The sequence below is a fragment of the Coptis chinensis genome, chromosome 9 (assembly GCF_015680905.1).
Source record: "Coptis chinensis isolate HL-2020 chromosome 9, ASM1568090v1, whole genome shotgun sequence".
Classification (NCBI taxonomy): domain Eukaryota; kingdom Viridiplantae; phylum Streptophyta; class Magnoliopsida; order Ranunculales; family Ranunculaceae; genus Coptis; species Coptis chinensis.
The window spans coordinates 4742735-4770457 of NC_141464.1; the positions used below are offsets into that span (position 1 = coordinate 4742735).

General features: G+C 36.1%; 2 long non-coding RNA genes across 3 annotated transcripts; both read left to right on the forward strand.

Moving 5' to 3' along the window:
• Positions 1–218: 218 nt before the first annotated feature.
• LOC147474495 (uncharacterized) lies at positions 219–9114 on the forward strand. 2 transcript variants are annotated; one of them, XR_015208851.1, is made up of 12 exons: positions 219–631; positions 1575–1720; positions 2146–2286; positions 2438–2603; positions 2702–2805; positions 3632–4194; positions 4979–5119; positions 7135–7203; positions 7872–7943; positions 8195–8330; positions 8431–8566; positions 8760–9114. It is a non-coding gene; the product is annotated as an uncharacterized LOC147474495 (long non-coding RNA). The 2 variants fall into 2 exon arrangements; XR_015208852.1 differs by having other exon boundaries at positions 500–631; positions 4979–5113.
• Positions 9115–11319: 2205 nt separating this feature from the next.
• On the forward strand, positions 11320–20400 carry LOC147474496 (uncharacterized). Its single transcript, XR_015207859.1, has 3 exons — positions 11320–11883; positions 14629–15243; positions 20312–20400. It is a non-coding gene; the product is annotated as an uncharacterized LOC147474496 (long non-coding RNA).
• Positions 20401–27723: the final 7323 nt, after the last annotated feature.

Genomic DNA, 27723 nt, shown 5'->3' on the forward strand with positions numbered 1-27723 from the left:
AATTATTCAATGCCTTTAAAATGTACTATTTTGTCATTTCAATTTTTACTACCATTTATATCCTTAACTTAGCATAGGAAAAAGAGGGTGTTTGTGTAAATTCAAGTCGAAACCCAAATATACGCAATATATGAATTATACGCCCCTATATTAATTATTCATAAATTAGACTTTAATTACCATAAATACACTCTGCTCCTTTCCTCTTCCGTTCTTTTGTTAAAAGAAAAAAAAAATTTTGCAACAAAAGTCAAGTTTCTCACTCCAATCTCATCGGCTTCTATTCAGATTTGGGTGCTCTCTTGGTTCCAATTACACAAACTTTATTACTATTAATATCGACTTTATTGCAGGAAACCCATCGTTCTCACCTTCTTCTCCCTTTCTCTCTCTCAAATCTCCCCTCACAATGAAAACATTTTTCAAAACAAAAACGAAAAAAAGGTCTAGATAAGAAAAACATCATTTTCTTCTCTAGATCAGGCATGACTCTCAATTTCAAATCTCTAAAAATTAAAAAGCCTGAGATTTTCAATACCATTTCGTTGGACAACAAGTGAACGTAAGTTCTTTAGAGGATGTGTTTCTCGATATTCTTCGCAACAGCTCCAAATTGGAAGCATTATATGTAGTAAGTCATCTTTCCTACTCACCAGTTACTTGATTAGTTTTAATTTGCAATTGCATGTCTGAAGTTGTGCACATGCCGTCTCTTAGTTGAATAACTCATTATCATATTGAATATACGATCTGAAAACTGTATGCTACCACCATCAAGATTGGAAAATATTTTGTGTGCGATATCAATTCTCTCCCTAATCAATTTTATATGCAATGATAGTTTTCGGGTTATGCCTAATGGTTACTAGAACTTTTGCACACACGGTTTCATTTAGATTTACGAGGAATTTTAGAATCGTCATCGACAAGTACATTAAGCGCATCTTTGGGGGATTTAAAGCCGGCCCCAAATGTTTTGGTTGTGAGTTTGCCAATTAGCTCTGTTGAGAACTCAAGAAAATCAAAATGCAACCATAAAGATTGGCGACCTAGGTTTGATACCCTCTGTGTGCTGCACTTTTGAAGTGTTTAATTATAGTGTTAGCCCGATAAGTGGCATTATCATAATTTATTAAGGTTTTATTTGCATGAATTGAAGGAATGGTGCTACTTTGGTTTCTTACTGTAGCAAAAATACTGAAAATTTGCTGGTCTACTAATCTCAGTCATGTTGGTGATTCTTTTCCATGGGCTATTCATAATGAGATCAAAATCAGCTAGAATAATTGTTTACCTCATTCACTAGGTGGTTAATCTCAATTGTGGAAACTGTTTTGTTCCCCTGGATAATGACCCTATATGTACTGCTTCAGAGGCGTAGTTGACGTGCAGTATCCACCTGTATCAACACAAATTCTACGACTCCTTCCCTAGAGCAGGGAAGATGATACATGCTTCTAATGTATCCCTAGTCCCTGGATGCATGTTTTGGTCATAGGATGCTGATTTGTAGACCTATTCTGTAGAGAAATCAACATACTCCTTGGTAGTAATCATTTGGTTTTATGTGGCAGGGATAATTCTCTGAAGGGTCCAGCATCTACGGCTTATGCTCAGGTCTTTGCACCCCACCATGGATAGGATATCAGGAAAGCTGTCGCTGCAGGGATGTATGCCCTTCCCACAAAGGCACAACTCTTGAAGAAACTTAATGAAGATGGTAAGTTCATTCCTGTAGTTAGTTTACTACGTCACACATAAACAAATCATAAGTACCATGAGTCTGTGTTGTAAATGTTATAAGTGCATCTACTCTGAAGATACATGTACTTTAGATTTCTTCCGAATTTCTTAGCCTATGAGATTGACCAAATGCTTGAATGATGGGTTGTGCTACCTCAAGCTTCAGTTGTCGTACACGTTAACTTAGTGAGTGCTTACTTTGAATATAACCTGTAGCCATTTCATGATTTATGGTTCAAATCAACAGAGTTAAAATACTCAATTGTGTTATTTGAAATACATAACTAACATTGAAGTCACTTTAGACTCGATATTTATCTGCCTGTTTGTTACAGTTTCTAACATTCGTTTAGACTGGTCACTGGGAAAGGTGGTTCAATTGATGTTGTTTGATGTTTTCAGAGGCATCGGCAAAGGTACAGATGCAGAGTTATGTTGTTGCATCGGCTCCTGTCATTACGTACATTGACAAACTATTTCATTCAAAATAACCGGGTGTTGACTGGTAAAGCATGAATTGACTTGATGCCTCAGACTGATTGGGTTGGTCGTTTCATCTTTGCTTGTAAACTGGATTTGTCTCTGAACCCTTACTGGTCCTGTTAATCAACAAGAATCATAAGCAGTTATTTCTAATGTTAACTTATTGGTTGTAATGTGATGCACTCTAATTTATACTCTGCATTTGATGAAGTGGTTTTTGGTATATGTACAAGTGTTTATGAATGCAAGTGGAAGTCACCACCAGCTAAGGAAGTTGGATATTCGTCTTAGTGCCTTTAGAAATGCCACCGGTACTCATGGGGGGGTTTACATATACAGTAATCAACAAGGCTGTGACGGTGGTCGCCTTTATTATGGTATTAAACTTAATCTTTAGTCGAGAAGGTTATTGAATCTAACACTTAAGTTATGGTGATCTTGATCATATGTATGACGGGAAGTTTAATATTGGTAGATGGATGTTGCTGCATCGTTATAAATGGAGATGCGGTTGCTAAAGGATCACAATTTTTTGTGAAGGATGTGGAGGTTGTGGTCGCTCAAGTAGACCTAGACGTTGTAAGCTTTTATTTCACTTTCTCAATCTTCTGCTGCACTTATGTTATGAATCTAGGCTCCTTTCTTCGTTAGTTTTTCATATCTACGTTTAGGTTAAATAGAGTCAAAACAAAACTGTCTTTGAAGAGAAAAGCTAATCATTTTAATTTCATCTCATTTAGTTTTGCTTCAGTTTCGTTCTTATTTGTAATTGGTCGTTGTTATTGTTATCATAGTTGGGTGTAATTATTATAGGACAAAAAAATAAGTTATTATTCTCTAGGAATGAAATATATCTTTTATCGATGAAAAAAAAATCAAATCAGTAGGTTTGACATATTGTGTAACTGATTACTTTTTATAAGTATATTTATCAGAATAGTTACAATAGTTTATGTTACCTGCTTAATTGATAACTTGGATGCCTACTATTAATAGCAGGGACTTATCTACTCGTTAAATGCAATGTAAGCTGATTTATTGATCTGTTTGCCATATTCTTATAATTTTATATTCCCATGGTCATTGAGCATGCCCTGACATTGTTAGGATCTCATATGAAGCTAGAGTATTGCTGAAGGCAAGAGTGTAATTGCATATATACCACTAAATCTTACTTTTACTTGCAAGAGGTCTTAGGGAACTTAAAGCTTAAACATATGCACCAACTTGCAAGAGTATTTCAATTTCGGACTTTAGGTGACATTAATGCAACCATTCAAAAAATAATTGTTGTGTTGAATGTAGTTTTGGGTTTCTAGGCAACTTTGTTCCTCACATACTTTGACAGTTGTGTAATACATTATCGTCTAACACTCTAACCTACTGATTTGTTACATATATCAAGGAGACTTAGCCTGGTGCTATAGGTAGCTCCGACACTATTGGCAGGAACAACTTTTTCTTACGACTTTTAGGTTCTTGGAATAGAATCTAAGTTTTGCAGTCTATGACTCTATGTTATAATGGTGCTAAATAACTTGAGCATACTTATATGAGATTTCTCTCATGGTGCTTGATATAGATTCGTATAACTTTAGTCTATGGAGTTCTACTGATCTTGATCTGATGGAATTTTTCGTTGCTAATAATCGTTTTGAAGGTACTCTTCCAGTTGATATTGGTAATGCAATAGGCCTGTAGAGGCTTATTCTTAGTAGCAATCAGTTATATGGGACCTTGCCCAAGGAGATTGAATTGGAAGCTCACTTGACTTTCGATTCTGTCGTTGAGTTCGAATTCTTTCGAAGGGGTGGTTGGTGATACAAGCTGAGCTTGCTGATTGCATTGCATTGACCGAACCGCTGTGTCTGGTTCTTTCACACAATGAGCTCTGGAACAATTCCATCCAATTCATTTTCGTTATGCGGAATGGAGGGTTCTAAGTGCAAACCCGACTTTTCAACCTAGGTATTATTTGTTTTATCAATTTTGTTCTCACCTATACTACTTTTCCTTGCTTAACTTTCTTTTGTGTGCACGTATCATTATATATTGCATGAGATTTTATTTTTTCTTTTCTAAATGCATGATTTATGAAGTCGGTACATGGACTGAATTTCAAGGTTCATCTGTGTACGTAGGTGTGTATTAGATATTGCGTGTTAATGTGGGTTCAATGGTTTCATATGTTGATGTTGTACAGTAACTGATTGATTTTCAATATTGTTAGTGTTAAAAAAAAACACATTTTATCAAGAGTGGTCTCCATGCCGAAAAACACGTTTTAGCTCATATAAAGGGTTCACATTTAAGATTAGCTCATCAATTTGCAAATCCCATGAATGGTTCACAGTTTCAGACGAGTTGTGGGTTTAATATTCTTATATAGTTCATCTGCTATCGTGGGTTAACTTGGTTTAGAGAGGAGGAGTTCATTTGTTACCCAATTAGGAAAAGGCGTGTGATTCACTTTAGCTTCAACTTGATATCTCTGTGATCATCATACTTTCTTTGGCTCTCTTGATACCATTTTTCGATATAATTCTTCCTTCTAGAGCAGTAAATTTATTCAATCAAAATAATTGTTTTCTAAGTCACTTTTTTTTTTGGATTATTGTCTTTCTTAAATCCTTAATTTTTTTATATAATTTTGGTTTGGGGCCCTTACACATGAATTGATTAATGGTTGTACACTGTTAAAAGGTTTCTTCCTTCCATTGACAATTTGTTTGAACTGAATTTTTGAAAATAGGTTTTTGGCCGCTGTAGTGTGTTTACAGTTACTATTCCCTCCAAATGCAAGACCTCATAATGGAGGATGACTTGGAGTGATCTTATGGTGGTCTATTGGTAACATTACTTGCAGAACTTGCTATCACCTTTCAAGGTATAGGTATGGATTCCTTGCTTTTCATGTGAAGTTTGCGATCTCTTTGTCACTTGTGATGATCAACCTGTTTGCAAAGAGTATGCATTATTACAATGATATCCTTCTTCTAGCATACGTAACCGCCTTATAGACCGTCCTTTTTCGCTTTGCCATATTAAGGTTTTTAATATTAGGCATTGGGGTTGGCTATCGATCAACTCTATACATGTCAAACCAGTTGAGAGTAATCACCATATGAGGGTACGTATCCTTGGCTCAAACAACACAAATTTTATAGGTTTGACAATACTTTTGAATTGATAATTCTTTTCTACCTACAATTATTTGTCAATGTTAATGGTATTGGGGTTTTTATTAATATTTGGTGTTAGGTTTGTTGCCGATCAACAAAGGAACAAAAGGTGGAGTGATTTGAAATAACAAATTGTTACTGGAAATAAAAGACCATGTGATTACTAGAATTGCCTATATTTAACTTGAAACTTTAGATTTAGTACTAAATTTTACTGATGCAACAATGTTGCTTGAAGTTTTGTGTCTGGTGTGTTGTGTGTGGAATCTTTTCAGTGCAATTATGCAGTACATATATGGATTGGACGTTCATGACAGAAAGAGAAAACTATAAGTATGCGAACATATAGTTTTTACCTTCTAACTCTTTCGTGTCTGTATTTTGAGCTTACCATGTGGAACTCGATAGCGTTGGTCATATATTAGTAGTAGACTATAATAAAAAAATAATAATAAACTGAAGTTGGGAGGGACTAGATCAATGGTTGGGGCCTGTTTCACTGAAAACAAAAGTCTATCCTGGAATCTTTGTCACCACTGTGCAAAGAGCGTCATTTGCCGAATGGACAACATATTGTGTTCGAGTTATCTATCACTTTTTTATTTCTTTGAAAAAAAGAATTGAGTCAATTGACATGTACCTTGCAGTTCTAAAGTTTTTCATGCTTAGATGTTAGGCTAGGGTATTGGCATTGGTTGTTTTTAGCTTTTGCTATCCAACCCTTCTAACATGAGTTGGTATGCAATGCTTATAGTGTTAACATAGGCAGCTATGATAGTGTTATTTAAATTGTCTGTAACATCACCAATTAAATAGTTAATTTGTCTTGGTTGTGGGCCTCGGGTGCTTGAAGTTGTGCTCAACTTTTATATGTCTTCTATTCAAGTGACCTTGAATCACCAATGAACTTTATTTTAGTTTGAGTTGGATATGATATGGCATCACTCTTAGTAATGCAGCATATAGGTTGAATGTCCGGCCTCTGCTAAGGTTGCCTTGCAGCTCTGTTTTTGGGTGTGCCATAGGCTTCACTGATATGCTGGTTAAGCATATCCCTTCTGCCAAGGAAGTTGTGTCTAAAAAGCTTGAGCGTATATACTCAAGACCTCAACAAGACTTTTCATTTTTTAAGGGAGTGAAAAATTGTAATCCTTTTGGTCGTCCCATGGTTAAGGTAATCAAACTTTATCTCAAGTCTGCCTGTAGCGTATTTGACGCTTTAGGTAGAGTTTGTAGAGGTGAGATTCATACTATACAAAATGTGCATGTACATAGTGAAGGTTATTAACCGGAAGACAAATAAGACATGACTGTAAAAGAAGTAACAATGTTGTGGGTTTATCAAGCCCGTTACCGCGTTCCTGTACCTAAAGCTCAGCTCCTTCTGCTTTATGGGTACTGATTGAAGGCATTGAGGCTTCAATAATGAAAACTGCTACACCATAAAATGTGAAGTATGACAAATAGGCTTACATAATCGGGCCTTTGCTTTTCGATGCTCTTCCGTTTGTCAAGACAGCAACAGAGCCTTTGAACCGACCAAGTGACCAAAAAATGGTTGAGTATTTTAGGTGTTAGTTGGGGAGTTATATTGGATTGTATAACGAAGGACCTTAGGGAGCTCTATTCTAAAGTGAGGCTCAACTTTATATCATAGTGTATTTGTGTTTTATAGATCGACATGATTTTTTAACTTGAAGTTGACAGCTATACGGTGTTTTTCTAGGTGCCTGATCCAATGATGTATTTTGGAGAGTGATATCTGAGTAATGTTTGAATGTTAATAGTCTTAAAGGTATTTCTCTTCCGCCATCTTCGAAAAATTGGCAATTTAGATTACCTATTCTCATGTTTACGAATATTTTGTCACCGTGTTTCTGGACTCACAACCATGTATCTATGGTCATTGGTACTGACCATATATTAATGTCAGTTATGATAAAAGCTCTAAAAGTTGACACCCCATAAACAACTTTCTACAACAAAGATGAAAGAATAAGATTGTTTCCCTTGCTATGCACCTTTTTCAAATTGTTTAGTGGTTGAGGGAAAAAAATGGGGATTCTATTTAGTGGTTTTTAATCAATTAGTCATTGTTTTTTGTGATCTCTTATTGGAATTGATCTTTTGTGTACTGGTTGTTTTTGGTATATGTTGATCAGCTTATTGGGTTAAATAAGATAATTATGATATTGGGATAAATTGAGTCTTATCCTCAAATATAAGCAGCATATAAGACAAGATGTGAAGAAGTCTTCTTGATAGGGTAGGGATGACTATCTACAAAATTAACGTTGTGTATGTTGTCTTGCCTGTTGTGTAGATTCTCAAGATTGATTATTTAGTTTACATTTCCTATAGTAGATAATTTTGCAAATAAAATAGTGAATATGCAATATAAGTTTAAGTTTACTTTCGTTGCATTACATCTTAAGATTTAATAGATCTGCTTTTCTGTTTCAGATTATGTGGACTCCTTGACGTACTCATGAATGGGAAGGTTCTACTATTGTCATTGATCGTGTAACACCAAAGGCAATTCACGAGAACCATTTTTCTTTAGCGCTTAAGAATGATTAGATTTTTTTTCTTTGATATGGACTATGCTTTCCATATTTATTAGTAATGCAAGCACATAAAATTGAGCTGGAGATTATCCGACCAGGGATTGACATGAGCACAGACCATTTAGACAAAATATTGTTTTCATGAGAATAACAACTCCATCCCCGTAGTTTTCTTGCTTAATGTGTTTGATATCTGAGTCCTATCAATCTTAATTTCAGGATGATGACACAAGGCCACCTAGCATAGTGAGTCATGGGAGATATGAAGTATACAATTCCTATATGACATTGGCAACTAGATATGTTGCATTAGGTGCTCCTACATTATATGACCACCCAGCAACAGCTTATGGCAGTAAGCCTAATTGCTACTCTGTTTATTTGAATGCTTGGAGTAACTTTAAATGTATCGAATAGCAAATTCAATTACTTTGTTGACTTTGTTAATGGTGTAGGAGTACTGTTTGAACCAGTTAGAGGATTGGGTGAAAAAAGATCTTTGTTGGCAGGCTCCCGCAGGAGGCTAGCATTGATGATATTCGCCAGTATTTTGGCAGATTTGGTCATATCGCAGATGTTTATGTTCCAAAGGTTTGTGCATATATTTAACATTTCTAATATTGAATTGGCACTCAACTCCCGTTGCATACTAGTCACCTTCGGAGGTTGGGCCCAAGGTATTGGGTTCAATTCACACCTTCACCGTTATGGGAAAGGGCTTAAGTTCTAATGATGAAAAAATATGATAAATAATCCCACTTATCTAATTACCCATTTATTGCAGGACCCAAAGAGAACTGGTCATCGGGATTTTGGTTTTGTAATTTTAACTGAGAATGCTGTGCAAGGCGTGTTTCTCGAAGGTCTCATTGAGATTTGTGGATGACATCCCATGCTCTCTATTGTTTTGCAGATTATGTCAAGGAAAGTTAGGAATCTATAGAATAAGAACTGTGTGTATTTTTACCATAATGTATCATATACCATCAACAAAAAAATTACAGCAAGCCATCTATGCTCTTCAAGGGAGGGTCCATTTCAAGTTCTACCAATGACACTATTAAACGGACACAACTTTCTCTCTAAATTTTGTAGTATCAAATTTTATCTTCATTACTTATTTTAGATTTTAAGCTCTATATTGTTCTTACGTTGTGTTTTTTTTTTTTTTTTTTTTTTTTGTTAACAAAGTTTCAAATCTGATTTTGAATTGGACAAAAGGTGGACCTGATTAACATCATTTTGAAAAGGATTTGTTGATAATTTTCTGAAGTGAATAGACCAGTGCATTTTCTTTGTAGTGACATTTATAGGATTTGAGTTTCTTGCTAAATATTTTGTGAATTGTCTCCCTCAATTTAAGCCAGTTGTAAGCTAACTTTCTTCACAGAAATTTGACAACATTTAAATAGTGTACACTCTATCTCTATCTGTGTCTAATAATTTTGTTTTGTGCTTTGTTATCACTTTGTATTGTATACGTTCATATACACTCTGCGGTAACTTTTATTTGTAATTCACGTGCTTTGGCAAGTGCACTTTTACTATTATATTTAATTAAAGTGTGCAGCTGTTGCTGCAAGTCAGCAGCAACTGAGAATGTAGAGAGTCGGACAAAAAAGGAAACTAGTGATTTTTCTTATGCTCAATCTCTAAACAAGTTTCATCAAAGATTGTGTCTAAGTAGGGGTGTCTCTTTTTGCCGAATTTCCGATTTTTCCGAAATCCGACCCGAAATTGGTCTGACTCTGGGTGTAGTTTTCATGGGCCGATTTTCCGATTTTTTCGATTTCTAAAAATTCGAAAAAAAATTGGATCGATTTGGATATAATTCTAAAATCCGATCCGATCCAAAAATTCGAAATTTCGATATTATTTCCAATTTATTCGAAAATATATACTTCTCTCACTATCCACTTGATTAGATCTCGACCGTTCATTCATTTTCTAGTTTTTACTTCCAAAAACAAAACAAAAACATGCTACTTCCCCACTTGAATTGGACCACTCTACTATCATTACACCATCCGCCATAACAACAATTATATGAAAAAAATGTCATTGAGTCATACAATGACTTCGGATTCAAATCAAAAGCCAAATTCAATAGATAGAATATTATGTAAAGCTACTTAGAGTCAATACCATAATCCATTATTTATGCAGACACTTCACGCTTCAATTTCCACACCACGAAAAAGATTGAAACATTACAAATACCCGGACCTCAACGAGAATGCAATGCTTGCTATTGGTGGCTGCGGGTTCTTTTTTCGTTTTTCTTGGATCACTTGTTTGAATGAAAATGGGTTTTCTCAGTAAACAAGTGCGTATTGTTGTTGGTACATTGGTGTTGTGGACATGGTTTTCTCTCCCTACAATGAACAACGTATGATATTCCAAAAATAATTGAAAGTAAAGATATCTTTGAAAATTTACCAAGTATTCTGAAATTTCCTAGTTATTCCGAAATTTCCGAAAGTTCCGAAATTGGAAATATATTTTGAATCCGAAAAAAAATTGGATCGGATTTAGCTAGCATATTAGGTTCCGAAAAAAATTTGGAAAAATTCCGAAGGAGGTTAATCCGATCCGATCCGATCCGAAGTCACCCCTATGTCTAAGCCATTGTTCGGGATTTTAGAATTCTCGAAATTCCGACAAATTCAAAAACCGAAATTCATCAAATTTCAACCTTATCATATTCAGAATTTTGACTTATTTTGAAATAGTCAATATTTCGACTTTGTATTTGGAATTCCGTTTTTTTTAAACCGAAATATTGGGCGGAATTCCGAGGTTTCGGAATCACGAACACTGGTCTAAGCAAAGTTGAATCACCAATATTGTAATACGCATGAACAGAGTATCAAGCAACGGCTTTCAAGTACGCTAAAAAAAGAACTACCAATCTCACACTATCAAGCAACGGATTTACTTTTCACAAAGTGAAAGCACTACCAATCTCGCACGTCCTCTCCACGAATATAAACGTCATGACAATGGATTCACTTATGTACGTCAAGAGCTTGAACACTATGTATGGTCACAATGTAGAGAGGAATAATGAAATAACATTCAACATGGAGGTTGAAGTTAATCAGAAGAAACCATGGTTAAGAACACAAGAAAACGGTTTTAGGGTACCACTTGGTACACATAAAACTACAATGATCAATGAGTTTTCCTTCAAGTTTGATAGTTTGTTGACTTTGTACGGTTGTCGTAATGATGAACTCGATAAGTTTGTTTTGGAAAATGGTATTCCTCAAAAGTTCTGGAATATTTTTCAGAATATACTGTTATGGCCTTATTTAGGCCCATAGGTCCAAAGTATGAGGACTGGGGTATTGGGTCTCTAAGGTGTTTCGGGCTCTTGATTGATGAGTGTAAAATGAGCTCAGGAATGAGGATGGTTCGAAAAATATTGTGGGAAGAGGGCCACGTGGAGGAAATCAAAAGGGGGATGAGAAAGAGGATGGATGGACAAGGGGCAGCAGTATAAATATAAGAGGATGTGTGAATAGAGGAAATAGGGGAACCCTAGAAAAATAACTTAAGAAAAGAGGTCACAACAATTGGCATCATTCGCGGAAAGAACCCACGACCGTACTTGGTTATAAGGGTTTGTATGTGAATAGCTATCGTTGGATTTGTTATGCTGCTCGAGTTGGATTCTGCCATTATTAGGCGGCTACTCAAGTTGGAGCTGTTGGTCTATTATTAGAAAAGATTTTAGTGTTCAAAGATGAACTAATGGTTATATAAGAGGTGTAAATCAGATCTATGATATTGGGATTGACAAGGTGTTTTAGTCGCTGGTTTTGTTACTCCCCGTTACTACCTTGGGCTTCTCTTAGAACCATATATTCTATTGGACTACAATGAAGAGAGGTCACGTTGCCACTGTAAGTTAATGGCTTAGTTCTCTCTTTCTCCATAACTCTTTCTTTAATTGCTCTATTTAGTTGATTTGTAATGGCAAAATCAAGGGTTCCTTAAACCCATTATTTTCCGGTGATTCGATAGTGGCGGTGTTTATTTTGTTGTCGGTTTGGTTGTTAGTAGTTATGGGTTTAGATCTACAAGGTAATTTTGAAGTTTTATTCACTAATTAAGGGTTTTGTGATAACCCCACACTATCTCATTTATAATACTGTGTTACAGTGTTAACTTTCATTTGGGGAAGATGATGAGTGGACTCAGTGAGTCCATTCAATAATTGAGTTGCTCCAATTTCTTTTTTTACTTTTTAGAATCTAATACACCCACGGACTCGAATCATAACCGGATTACAAAACCGACCCATAGCCGGATTATAGGTTGTGCACTATGATTTAGAGGGATTAAGATTACAAATAAAGGTTCCCTACTAAAATGCGTTTCATTTACAAGAAACAATTGAACCATACATTCAAAGTGATGATAATAAGCTAGGTATAAATATGATTTGAATTGGTTTGGAAACAACTACAGGTATGTGAATGTGGACAAGTTATGGAATGTTAGACTACTAAATAAATTTTATATGTAATTAAGTATGGCCTCGATCCTTTTTTCTTGTTAAAAGGTTATAGCTTTCTTTGCTTATTATAAATCTGGTTAATGAAATTTTATTGTGCGCATATCAAAATATCATTGATGGGAATATGAAACATGAAAAGATACAAATTGTTGGGCAGTAATAATATGATACAATTTATTCTAAGATGATTAGCATTGGCTTTATGTCCCTCTTTCATGTTGGTTGTGGTTATCTTTGGGACTCCCCTTTTACTTATGCTAGTTCATTTTATGCTAGCTAGTTCATTTTTTAGACACTCACCCATTATACTTTTGTTTAATCTTTATGGAATGCATAGTCTTCATAACGTCTGTGGTTTGCAACTATGGCTATCCTTTTTGTTAAAATATTTTCTCGGGAAACTCAGCAAACTACGATGAATAGGTCAATTTCTTTGTTAAAATATTTTCGTTAACGTTTATTTGAATGGAAAAATTATTGATATGGGTATTGAACTATAGTGGATTTTACATTATGAGTACTGTATTATTTTTTTTGCAAAATAGGGTACCGTAGATTTCAAATATTGCTAATATGGGTACTGTATATGTATACTGTGAAATATGTATACGTATTTGATGATTTGGCATGATTTGGCAGACATAATGCATACACATGGCAACTCAATCTCCACGTAAGTAGCGCATGCACAAAGAACATGAGTCTCAATCTTCACCTCCTTCCAATATTGTTCAATTTACCACTTATTGCCCCTTCCCCATCTTAAAATTTCCATTATGTCCCAAACCTATTAAAAGAAGAACATTGATTTTATCAAAATCAGCTGAAACAGAACTCTGAATTACAGGCCAAAACAAATTTGAAGAGAAGACCAGGAAAAAAGAACATAACCAAATCTCAAAAGATTATATTAATTGCACTGCCCGATCATACAAAGTAACCACGATATCTTACGAACACTGAAGATAGTTTGTCTATTTTGGTATCATGTAGTTCTTCTTACAAACAACTTGCTCAAGTCTTCTGTTACAACATTGCTCCTGCAACATACAATCAAGTAGATATCATTAGAACCAAGAACATTCCATGATGTCAAGAGGGAATCTAAAACATTAACTAACCTTCCACTAAGTTGAGGTGGAACAAGCAAGCCACCCACAGTGTCGGGGACATTTCTAGAATGTGGCAAGTTTGATCTAGGAAATTTACTACATGGATAAGATGAAGTTGCTGATCCATTTGATTCTCTCTTCCATGATTCAATTGTAGCTGCAACTCTAGAATGGTAGTCACTCTGACTCATTTCATGAGATGAGAAATCAGGTGCATTCAAAAGTAGTGAAGCATCCGGAAGTCTCCCAACAGAAGTTGATCTTCTAGAATACAAACAAAAAAGAAAACAATAAAAAAAACCCTAGAATTGGAAATTGGAATAATAAGAAAAAAAAAAGAAATTATACTGAGGAATATTGTGAGTTTGAGGTGGAGGAGGAATGACATCGTTTCTTCTTCGATTTATTACATGTTCTTCTTTCAACTCTCTTTCCTTTTCTTCTTCTTTGTTTTGTAACTCTTTTGTATCTTCTTCTTCGTCTACAGAACTTGAAGATGCTGTGTAATCAAGCAACAACATCTTCTCTCTCTCTCTCTGAACTTGTAAGGTTGTTTTGGGTATGGGCCTTGGGCTGGAACAATGACAATCTATTAATTCTTTCATTATGTGTACACATGAAAGAAATCATCAAATACGAGAAGGATGTATGCCAAATCATCAAAAATGATTTGGGCCTCGGGTATGGGCCATGTGTACGCATTATGTTTGCCAAATCATCAAATACGTATGCCAAATCATCAAATATGTTTACATACTTCACATAATACATAGACGGTACCCATTTTAGCAATATTTGAAATCTACGGTATCTTATTTTGCAAAAAAAAATAATATGGCACCCATAATGTAAAATCCACTATAGTTCAGTACCTAAATCAATAATTTTTTCTATTTGAATTGTAGAATTGCATACCTGCTTTATTCTTGATGTCAAAAATTTAATTTTTACCTGAATCCATACAATATGACCTTCATAACATGTTAATAGATGACTTATTATGTTTTGTGTGATAGGATCTGTGGACCCTCATGTTCAAACAACCCGTGGTGTATCCGCGATAACTGATAAATGCTCAAAAAGTGCAATTTAACCCTCGATTATGCCTCTTGTTTAGCCATCTTAGTAGACTAATAGTGTTTAGAAGTTGTGTTTTAAGATTCTACTGGTGAAAAAGAGAGTTTTGTAGAATATTAGAGAAAAAGGGGTAAAACGGAGCAATCCGGAGCATTAAGGATCACATGGGAGGCCCGTGGACAATCATGGAGAAGGTCAAGGAATTGGAGCTATTAAAGATGCGACTTGGACCTATTTTAAAGCCTATTTGAAAGCCCAAGGCCAAAGGATTTGTTGCTTGGACCAAAGCCCGCAAAAGAGGATAGAAGGATAAAGCAGAAGAGACAAAATCGGTTAACGCGTCTGGGACGCATGGATCGAGTGTCCAGACACATTGCTTGCATTTGAGATGCATGAATAGTGCGTCCGAACGCATGAATCGACACTGTAGCCAATTACTTCTCAGTTTTGGAGACGAATTTGGACTCTGAAAGAAGTCTATTTCTATTAGGAAACAAACGACGGTTTGGAATGCTTCTAGAGCTCATTGTAACCTCTATAAATAGAGGACCTAAGTGCCTCATGTAATTGGCCAATTCACTTATACTCTTGTCTCCTTAACTTGAAAAGAGAGAGATTAATAATAAAAGATTGGTTTTAACTAGCCGAGTCTTAATAAATTAGTCTTTCTAGTCTTATGTTCTTCAACTCTTCTTCTTTTCATTCTTCGTGTTCTTCCTTCTTTATGGAAGGCTAATCTTCTCCGTCAAGGGAGAAGATGAAACCGGTGCTTAAGGTTTAATGATTCTTCTGGTTCATGGTGTTCTTCAATCAGGTTAGTTCTTTATGTTTTTAGTTATTAGTTCCATTGCCCAGACCAGGGGATGGAAGTATAGATTAAGGTTTTTATTTATTGCAATCGAATATCATGCTAGTTTAGGGTTGTATTTATTGCAATTGAATATTTGTTAGTAACATGATTTTATTTATTGTAATTGAATACAATGCTAGAATAGGGTTTTATTTATTGTAATTGAATATTATACTATTATTCTCTACTTTTCTTCTAGTTGTGTAGTGCTTTAGAGTAAGGAAAGTATTCATTGTGTTTGCCTTAGATGGTGATTCATTGAATAGCTGCCCAATCTCACATAAAAGGAAAGAAGATACTAGTAACATGAACATAGGAACAACCTTAAGTAGAGTTATTCGTTAACGATGTTTCGTCCAAGAGGGCATCGGCACTCGCTCAATTGCCTAATTGTACTTTAATTGTGAGAATGACCATGAAGCAAAAGGTCATTGAATCAAAAGTATTGGTGGATTCTAATCTCTTGAATTCCCTCTCTTATAAATTCTCAATAGTTTAGTTTAGTTTAGTTTAGTTTAGTTTAGCATTAGAATCTACAATATCTATAATAATAGTTTTTAATCCCTCAAACCCATTTCCAGTCCTGTCATTCATATAAACATACACTTAAAAGTGGAACGATACCCAACTAATCCTTTACTTATTGAGGGATAATTAGGTTTTGATACGCTTCTATTTTGTTCAATGACCATACACCATCTACATCATCTATACATATCCCACATCTCATCTACACACAAAAAGAAAGCTTGTCAAATGGCGCCGCTGCCGGTTTAAGTTGTTTATATTTAACGTTTTCTTTCAAGATTAGAATTTTGGATCATGAGGTAATTTTAGCCGCATCATCCATCCTTTTAAGAAAGAAAGAAGCTTTAAGGACATCTCGAAGACAAGAACTACCATCCAGGTTAGTCGAATCTTTATTCTTTTTATTTCATTCTTAGTATAGTTGCATCGTAGTTTAGTTTTATTGCTTTCTTAGTATAGTTGCATCGTAGTTTAGTTTTATTGCTTTCTAGTATAATTGCATTTAGGACCTTTTCAACAATTGAAGTTGTAAGCCAACACAGCGAAACATCAAACTCTAGTGTTTCTTATGCGAATCTTGACAAAGCGGACTATCGTCGTGGTGGTCGGTACTTAAGCAATCCAAGTGATTCACCATAACCCTAGAAGAGACAGCTTTAGACAACAGGCAAGATACTAGCTGCAAAGCCCAATCAAGTTGAAGGAAAGTAGTTTTGCATTTTAGTATAATTTAGAATAGTTGCATATTAGTTTAATTGCATTCAAGCATAGTACGATAGTTTTTCGCATAACATTTTCTAGTGTATGCCCCATCGTCCATATCATCGTCCGGTAAGAACACAACAGTGGACAAGGTTCAACAACCGACTCACAAGAATACTAGACGAGATTGAAACAATGGTTACACGCAATGATGGAGGTGTTTTGGACACCAATAATTCTGAAGCTATCCCACCCATACAAGCACAACAGAGGAAGAAGCTGAGCGATTTTTATTTGCCAATCATTGGAGACCCACCTAACAGTATTGTTTTTCTAGAGACAGAATCTAATCAGTTTGAACTTAGAGCACCATTAATCTCTATACTTCCAAAGTTCAATGGTTCAGACAATGTTCAGCCATATGTTCACATGAACAAATTTCTATCAGTCCTCAGAACTTTCAAGAACCAGAATATCAAAGATGAGAGTATCAAGTTGATTCTTTTTCCGCTCTCACTAAAAGGTAAAGCCTCCGAATGGTTAACTGCACAGCCGATCAATTCAATCCACAACTGGGAGAAATTGAGAACAAAGTTTATGAACAAGTTCTACCCACCCCAGAAGACAGATGCCATGCGGCAAGTTATCAACAATTTCAAAGGGAAGGTGATTGAAGAATATCATCAAAGCTGGGAGAAATTCAATAATCTGCTAGTCTCATGTCCACATCATGGATACGACAAGAGCACACTGGCTCATTTTTTCTATTGAGGACTCTCAATGATGAACAAGCAGATGATACAGTCAATGCACAAAGGCAAGTTTACATCGATGGATGGAGAGGAAACTTACAACTTTCTCGAGAATTTAGCTGAAGAAACACAACAGTGGACTACTAGAAACGAGAATGTCGCTAGCATGGAGGTGGAGCCAAAGCAATTTGGTTACCAAGCACATGAACAATCAGATCAAGAACTGAAGTCTACATTGGCCAGCCTGGCCACCAGCATTGAAACTCTGCGTAAGAAATTTAACCAGTTCTCTATGAATCCCTCCAAGATCAACAAGTCTCAAGCTAAATCTCTCCCAATCATGCAAGCTAGCCAATACAACGAAGTCTGTTCGGACAATTCCCATGCAACTCTAGAATGTCTTGGTTACTGTCAACATGCATCAGTTAGAGAGTACAATGTGAACTCATTTCAGAGGCCCAACCAAGGTGGTAATAACTTTCAAGGTAATTATTGGAGATAGAACGTTGGATCCCAAGATTCTCAAGATCAAAGTTATATTCCACAGACAAGTCAAGCTTCACAGTTGGTCCCTCAAAAACAATTATACTATCAACAAAATTCCAATACAAGTGGAGAGTTAGTGCCTGATCCTAGGAGAAATTATGCCACACCTGCCAACCTGGAGAATGCTATTACTTTCCTGTCATAGAAAAATCAGAAGTTTGAAAGTGTTCTAGAGCTTCTTGCACAGTCTCAGCTCAATCTCCAGCAATCTCAGGCAAGTCAATGTTCTACAATGGAGTCTCTAGAGGCTAAGGTCGGCCAACTCACTACTGCTTTGTCTGTAACGACACAAGCCACTCAACCTAGCTTATTAGAACAGATATTGAAGAGTGAAGATGTATGCCATATTGGGACAACTTCTAGTACTGATCAACTCCATGATCAGGTCAGCTCAGTTACTAGTCTCAGATCAGGATTGAAGATAGACAATAAGGTTGACTTACCTTCTCATGATGACATTGCTACAGAGCAATCGGTCAAGATTTCAAATGAAGTTCAAAAAGAAGTGGGGGAAATCCTTTCCACTCCCATTTGTCAAGATGACCAAGATAGGATATGCAAGAATGCTAAAGAGAAAGAAGAGCAAACACATGCTGATGTGTTTTTACCAAAGGCACATTTTCCTATGTTTTTTGCTCAAAGCAAAAAGAACAAGCAATTTTTAGAGATGAAAGAGGCATTTGAGAAAGATAACATCAATATCCCCTTTCTTAAAGCAATCAAGTAGTTGCCATCATATGCCAAATTCTTGAAGGATGTATGCAACATAAAGAGAAGTACTCATGTTCCAAAGCGAGAGATTCTAGCTGGTAAAACAACATCTATTATCCATCAGCAAGCTCCAGTCAAGCTCAAAGATCCAGGAAGTCCTAAAATGTCATGCAAGATAGGAGAAAATTCACGGGTAATGCTATTTTAGACCTTGGTGCTAGTGTTAATCTCTTGCCATATCATGTGTACCAAGCGTTGGTCCTGGAGAACCTAAAGCCTACAAAAGTCAAATTGAAGTTAGCTAACCGTTCTACCAAGATTCCCAGAGGCATAGTTGAGGATGTTCTTGTTCAAGTAGCCGATTTCTACTATCCAGTGGATTTCATTGTGATAGACACCCAGGAGGCCTTTGATAAAATTCCAATTATTCTAGGCCGACCTTTCCTCGCTACCACAAAAGCTTTGATAAATTGTCACAACGGTGAAATGAAGATCAACTTTGGTAAGATGTCCATGGACATAAATATCTTTCACTTGTTGCACAAGGATTGTGATGACACCGAAGTTGGAGAGGTGTACTTCCTTGATAGCATGATACAAGAATCCTTCCCATTCGAAGATACAATTAAGAGTGCTCAATCTACAGAAAACTGTGATGAACCTGAGAACCCCACCACAGAGGCGTTGCTAGCCATGTTCTTGGAATCTCTACAGAAAATTCAGGATTTAAGTGAGCATAATGGAAAATTGATAGAGAGAGTATCATACCTTGAGAAGATGAACTCTACATTTCAGGATGAACAACAAACTTCTACCCAGAAAAATCAGTTACTAGAGAATCAGCTTAAAGAAGTTTTGGAAAAACAACAGAATCTAAAAACTGAAATGAGTCTTCTGAAGCAGAAAGTGGACCATATTGATAAGAAGCATTGCACTGCTGAAGTCTATTCTACACCATCATTGGCTGAACGAGAGAAGTATGTGAACCAGTCTACAACCCACCTTGAGCGCAGTCAGCAAGACATCCATTATCACTATTGTGGTGGTAAAGGGCACATCAGATATTATTGTCCTGTTAGAAAGAAAGATTTTCGTCAATCTTTTACACAGAGGAACCACAAAGTCTATCACACAATCATCACAACTGAAATAGTTCAAGGTAGAGAAGCAACTTCACCAACAATCTTTCCGGCATATCAAGGAGTATTTTTTACAACCCACAAGGTGAGACCTCCTCGTCCTCTAAACATTCGTTCAAGGCCAAAGGATTCGTTGCTTGGACCAAAGCCCGCAAAAGAGGATAGAAGGATAGAGTAGAAGAGATAAAATCAATTAACGCGTCTGGGACGCATGGATCGAGCGTCCCGACGCATTGCTTGCGTCTGAGACGCATGAATCGACACTGTAGCCAATTCCTTCTCAGTTTTGGAGACAAAGTTGGACTCTGAAAGAAGTCTATTTGTATTAGGAAACAAATGACGGTTTGGAATGCTTCTAGAGCTCATTGTAACCTCTATAAATAGAGGACCTAAGTGCCTCATGTAATTGGCCAATTCATTTATACTCTTGTCTCCAGAACTTGAGGCAGAGAGAGATTAATAATAAAAGATCGGTTTTAACTAGCTGAGTCTTAATAAATTAGTCTTTCTAGTCTTATGTTCTTCAACTCTTCTTCCTCGTTCTTCGTGTTCTTCCTTCTTTATGGAAGGCTAATCTTCTCCTTCAAGAGAGAAGATGAAGACGGTGCTTAAGGTTTAATGATTCTTCTGGTTCATGGTGTTCTTCAATCAGGTTAGTTCTTTATGTTTTTAGTTATTAGTTCCATTACCCAGACCAAGAGATGGAAGTATAGATTAAGGTTTTTATTTATTGCAATCGAATATCATGCTAGTTTAGGGTTGTATTTATTGCAATTGAATATTTGTTAGTAACATGATTTTATTTATTGCAATTGAATACAATGCTAGAATAAGGTTTTATTTATTGTAATTGAATATTATACTATTATTCTCTACTTTTCTTCTAGTTGTGTAGTGTTTTAGAGTAAGGGAAGTATTCATTGTGTTTGTCTTAGATGGTGATTCATTGAATAGCTGCCCAAGCTCACATAAAAGGAAAGAAGATACTAGTAACATGAACATAGGAACAACTTTAAGTAGAGTTATTCGTTAGCGATGTTTTAGATCGAGAGGGCATCGGCACTCACTCGATTGCCTAATTGTACTTTACCTGTGAGAATAACCATGAAGCAAAAGGTCGTTGAATCAAAAGTATTGGTGGATTCTAATCTCTTGAATTCCCTCTCTTATAAATTCTCAATAGTTTAGTTTAGTTTAGTTTAGCATTAGAATCTACAATATCTATAATAATAGTTTTTAATCCCTCAAACCCCCTTTCCAGTCCTGTCCTTCATATAAACATACACTTAAAAGTGGAACGATACCCTACTCATCCTTTACTTATTGAGGGATAATTAGGTTTTGATACGCTTCTATTTTGTTCAATGACCATACACCATTTACATCATCTATCCATATCCCACATCTCATCTACACACAAAAAGAAAGTTTGTCTTCCATTTGACAAGCTTTCTTTTTTTTGTAGATGGGATGGTATATAGGTGATGTAGATAGATGATGGTCGTTGAACAAAATAGAAGCGTATCAAAACCTAATTATCCTTCAATAAGTAAAGGATAAGTAGGGTATCGTTCTACTTTTAAGTGTATGTTTATATGAAAGACAGGACTGGAAAGGGGGGTTGAGGGATTAAAAACTATTATTATATATTTTAGATTCTAATACTAAACTAAACTAAACTAAACTGAGAATTTATAAGAAAGAGAATACATGAGATTAGAATCCACCAATACTTTTGATTCAATGACCTTTTGTTTTATGGTTATTCTCACAAGTAAACTTTAATTAAGCAAGCGAGCGAGTGCCGATGCCCTCTTGGACGAAACATCATTAACGAATAACTCTACTTAAGGTTGTTCCTATGTTCATGTTACTAGTATCTTCTTTCCTTTTATGTGAGCTTGGGCAGCTATTCAATGAATCACCATCTAAGACAAACACAATGAATACTTCCCTTACTCTAAAACACTACACAACTAGAAGAAAAGTAGAGAATAATAGTATAATATTCAATTAAAATAAATAAAACCCTATTCTAGCATTGTATTCAATTGCAATAAATAAAAGCATGTTACTAACAAATATTCAATTGCAATAAATACAACCCTAAACTAGCATGATATTCGAATGCAATAAATAAAAACCTAAATCTATACTTCCATCCCCTGGTCTGGGCAATATGGAACTAATAACTAAAAACATAAAGAACTAACCTGATTGAAGAACACCATGAACCAGAAGAATCATTAAACCTTAAGCATCGGCTTCATCTTCTCCCTTGAAGGTGAAGATTAGCCTTCCCTAAAGAAGGAAGAACACGAAGAACGAGAAGAAGAAGAGTTGAAGAACATAAGACTAGAAAGACTAATTTATTAAGACTCAGCTAGTTAAAACTGATCTTTTATTATTAATCTCTCTCTGCCTCAAGTTCTAGATGGTAGATTTTGTCTTCGAGATGTCCTTCAAGCTTCTTTCTTTCTTAGTATAGTTGCATCGTAGTTTAGTTTTATTGCTTTCTTAGTATAGTTGCATCGTAGTTTAGTTTTATTGCTTTCTAGTGTAATTGCATTTAAGACCTTTTCAACAATTGAAGTTGTAAGCCAACACAGCGAAACATCAAACTCTAGTGTTTCTTGTCTGAATCTGGAGAAACGGACTATCGTCTATGGGCCGTGGTACTTAAGCAATCCAAGTGATTCACCATAACCCTAGAAGAGACAGCTTTAGACAACGGGTGAGATACTAGCTGCAAAGCCCAACCCAGTTGAAGGAAAGTAGTTTTGCATATTAGTATAATTTAGAATAGTTACATATTAGTTTAATTGCATTCAAGCATAGTAGGATAGTTTTCATCATCTTCGCATAGCAAGAATACTAGACAGGATTGATATAATGGCCGCACGCAATGATGGAGGTGTTTTGGACACCAATAATCCCGAAGCTATCCCACCCATACAAGCATAACAGAGGAAGAAGCTGAGCGATTTTTATTCGCCAATCATTGGAGACCCACCCAGCAGTACTGTTTTTCCAGAGACAGAACCTAATCAGTTTGAACTTAGAGCATCAGTAATCTCTATGTTTCCAAAGTTCAATGGTTCAGACAATATTCAGCCATATGTTCACATGAACAAATTTCTATCAGTCCTCCGCACTTTCAAGAACCATAATATCAAATATGATAGTATCAAGTTGATTCTTTTTCCGCTCTCACTAGAAGGTAAAGCCTCCGAATGGTTAACTGCACAGCCGATCAATTCAATCAACAACTGGGAGAAGTTGAGAACAAAGTTTATGAACAAGTTCTACCCACCCCAGAAGACATATGTCATGCAGCAAGCCATCAACAATTTCAAAGGGAAGGTGACTGAAGAATATCATCAAAGCTGGGAAAAATTCAATATTCTGCTAGTCACATGTCCATATCATGGATACGATCAAGAGAACACTGGCTCATTTTTTCTATCGAGGACTCTCGAAGATGAACAAGCAGATGATACAGTCAATGCACAAAGGCAAGTTTACATCGATGGATGGAGAGGAAGCTTACAACTTTCTCAAGAATTTAGCTGAAGAAACACAACAGTGGACTACTAGCAACGAGGATGTCGCTAGCATGAAGGGGGAGCCAAAGCAATTTGGTTACCAAGCACATGAACAATCAGATCAAGAACTGAAGTCTACATTGGCCAGCCTGGCCTCCAGCATTGAAACTTTGAGTAAGAAATTCAATCAGTTCTCTATTAATCCCTCCAAGATCAACAAGTCTCAAGCTAAATCTCTCCCAGTCATGCAAGCTAACCGATACTGTGAAGTTTGTTCAGACACTTCCCATGCAACTCTAGAGTGTCTTGGTTATTATCAACATGCATTAGTTGGAGAATACAATGTGAACTCATTTCAGAAGCCCAACCAAGGTGGTAATAACTTTCAAGGTAATTATTGGAGACAGAACGCTGGACCCCCAGGTTCTCATGATCAAAGTTATATCCCACAGACAAGTCAAGCTTCACAGTTGGTTTCTCAACAACAATTATACTCTCAGCAGAATTCCAATACAAGTGGAGAGTTAGTGCCTGATCCTAGGAGAAATTATGCCGCACCTGCCAACTTGGAGAATGCTATTACTTTGCTATCATAGAAAAATCAGAAGTTTGAAAGTGTTCTAGAGCTTCTTGCACAGTCTTAGCTCAATCTCCAGCAATCTCAGGCAAGTCACTGTTCTAGAATGGAGTCTCTAGAGGCTAAGGTCGACCAACTCACTACTGCTTTGTTTGTAAAGACACAAGCCACTCAACTTAGCTTATTGGAACCAATTTCAAGGAGTGAAGATGTATGCCATATTGGGACAACTTCTAATATTGATCAACTCCATGATCAGGTCAGCTCAGTTACTACTCTCAGATCAGGATTGAAGATAGAAAACAAGGTTGACGTACCCTCTCATGATGATATAGCGACAGAGAAATCGGTCAAGATTTCAAATGAAGCTCAAAAGGAAGTGGTGGAAATCCTTTCCACTCCCATTTGTCAAGATGACCAAGACAAGATATGCAAAAATGCCAAAGAGAAAGAAGAGCAAACACATGCTGATGTGTTTGTACCAAATGCACCTTTTCCTTTGTTTTTTGCTCAAAGCAAAAAGGACAAGCAATTTTTAAAGATGAAGGAGGCATTTGAGAAAGATAACATCAATATCCCCTTTCTCAAAGCAATCAAGCAGTTGCCATCATATTCCAAATTCTTGAAGGATGCATGTAACATAAAGAGAAGTACTCATGTTCCAAAGCGAGCATTTCTAGTTATACAAACAACATCTATTATCCATCAACAAGCTCCAATCAAGCTCAAAGATCCAGGAAGTCCTACAATATCATGCAAGATAGGAGAAAAATTCACGGGTAATGCACTTTTAGACTTTGGTGCTAGTGTTAATCTCTTGCCATATTATGTGTACCAAGCATTGGGCCTGGAGAACCTAAAGTCTACAAAAGTCAAATTAAAGTTAGCTGACCATTCTACCAAGATTCCCAGAGGCATAGTTGAGGATGTTCTTTTTCAAGTAGCCGATTTCTACTATCCAGTGGATTTCATTGTGATAGACACCAAGGAGGCCTTTGATAAAATTCCAATTATTCTAGGCTGACCTTTCCTCGCTACCGCAAAAGCTTTGATAAATTGTCACAACGGTGAAATGAAGATCAACTTTGGTAAGATGTCCATGGACATAAATATCTTTCACCAATTGCATAAGGATTGTGATGACGCCAAAGGTGAAGAGGTATACTTCCTTGATAGCATGATACAAGAATCCTTCCCATTCAAAGATATAATTGAGAGTGCTCAATTTATAGAAAACTGTGATGAACCTGAGAACCCCACCACAGAGGCGTTGTTTGCCATGTTCTTGGAATTTCTACAGAAAATTCAGGATTTAAGTGAGTAGAATGAAAAATTGGTAAAAAGAAATGTTCTTATTTTTGGGATTAATTTTGATATTCGGCATCAATGGTAACATCTTCCCTTTTTCTCATTCATTTCATTTACTTAATTTCTATACATTGAGGACAATGCATATGTTAAGTTGGGGGAGGGTGTACTTGGGAAGTACTTGAGAAATGAATTTCGAAAATTAGTTTTCAAAAACAAAAATATTTTTGTTTCTATATCAGTAGCATGAGAAAAATAAATTTTAATGATGAGTCTGGGATATAGATTCTATACTGCTTAGCGTTGAGTTTGATAGATAGTTGATATTATTGATTTCATTACCGCTTAGACTATTTATTATGCTTGGACATAGTTCTTGTTGATAGAATTCTTTATCAAGGCACCACCACCATAATACTTGGTGGGGTTTTTTGTGTACTTTTGCTAGAAAGAGATTTAAAACCCCTAGTAAATTGGAAGTAGAATTTTTTAGACTTAGCCCGTGAGACTTGAGCTTTATAACCATTCTTTGGAGAGTTCTTACAAAAATCCTGAGTCTTAGTGACTCAACATCTTTCAGTTCTTTATGTCGTTGTAATATAGTCTCATTATTTGTTGATTTGGTTAGTCACAAAGTGACATCAACTGGGGAGATAACCATTAGGTCTTGTAGTATATTCAAAATAGAGTATCATACTGATAAGTCAAGTAGTGAACCCATTCAGCCTTTCTCTCACCTAGTAGGACCACCATGTTAAACCCTTTTGAGCCTTACAATAAGCTATTTTCTTGCATAAAACCCTTTACCCTTTACCCAACTCCAGACAAGGAGTATAGAAAAAAACCTTTATCAGCCATACCCATATGTTTATGAGAATACGAGGGGCACAAAGAGGAAAAAATAGCACAAAAGGAAGATTACAAGGAAATGCCAGAGAGATACAATGAAGATCATCATTCTGTTCTAAGTGAAAGAAACTAATGGAAAACAAGCACATCCAGTACTAATCAAGGATATACCACTGAGCTAAAAGAAAAAAAAATTAAAAAAAAAAAAGAAAAAAAGTTGAACAGAATGGATGGAAAAGCTAAGACAAAGGAAGAATTTTCTTTACAATACAGAATTTGAAGAAATCTTCCAAATAATGAAGCAAAACCTTTAGTGTTTTTCAGAAACAACCTTTGAATCCTTTTTACCTTTCCTTCATAAACCAATACCCAAGCCAAGTTACAACCCATGACTTATCATTACAGTCACTAGGTGAGAGGATGCTAAAGTGAAGGACCCGACACTTCATATGTGATTTACATTCTTTCCATGAGACAAATTTCATACAGAAGTCCGTTTTTCTAGGTAGTATGTGGGATGTTCATATTCATTATTCTTTTCACCACATACATGAGGTAAAATAGTAGACCATCTTCTGACAGTATGAACGATGGGGATTGAAAGTCGAGATTATCTGTCTAAAGGTAAACTAGGGATTCCGTTTCTTGGATAGGAGAGTATAGGAGATTGACTGAGTACACACATAAGCCTTGATTAAGAATTTTGTCAATTTTTACTATCTCCCATCATAATCTATGAATCTTTGCAGCAATGTAGTCAACAATGGAGACCGTCTGTTGGAGTAAGCACTAAGTGGGTAAGAAATTTCTCTCTCTAAAAAATACTATCATTCTTGAACATGCTATTGATTGATTTTGTGGGTATATCACTTGAAAACCCTCACGAGACTATAACTCGTCCTTTTTGGGGAACTTAAAGGTTTAAAGCCTTGTTGCATATGGTAAATGCAATCGCGATGCCTGCGAAAATGAGTTAGGATTTTATTTTTGTTATTAGGATGTGATTTTGATCACTTATCTATTTTTTTTATCTTATTTGCTAAGAGACTAGCAAAAGGCTAGTTGGGAGTTGTGATAAGTGCTAATAAAGTGCTATTTAACCCTCAATTATGCCTCTTGTTTAGCCATCTTAGCGGACTAATAGTGTTTATAAGTTGTGTACTAAGATTCTACAGGTGAAAAAGAGAGTTTTGTAGAATATTAGAGAAAATGGGGTAAAACGGAGCAATTCAGAGCATTAAGGATCAAATGGGAGGCCCGTGGACAATCATAGAGAAGGCCAAGGAATTGGAGCTATTAAAGATGCGACTTGGACCTATTTAAAAGCCTATTTGGAAGTGCAAGGCCAAAGGATTCGTTGCTTGGACCAAATCCCGCAAAAGAGGATAGAAGGATAGAGCAGAAGAGACAAAATCAGTTAACGCGTCTGGGACGCATGGATCAAGCGTCCAGACGCATTGCTTGCGTCTGAGACGCATGAATAGTGCATCTAGACCCATGAATCGACCCTGTAGCCAATTCCTTCTC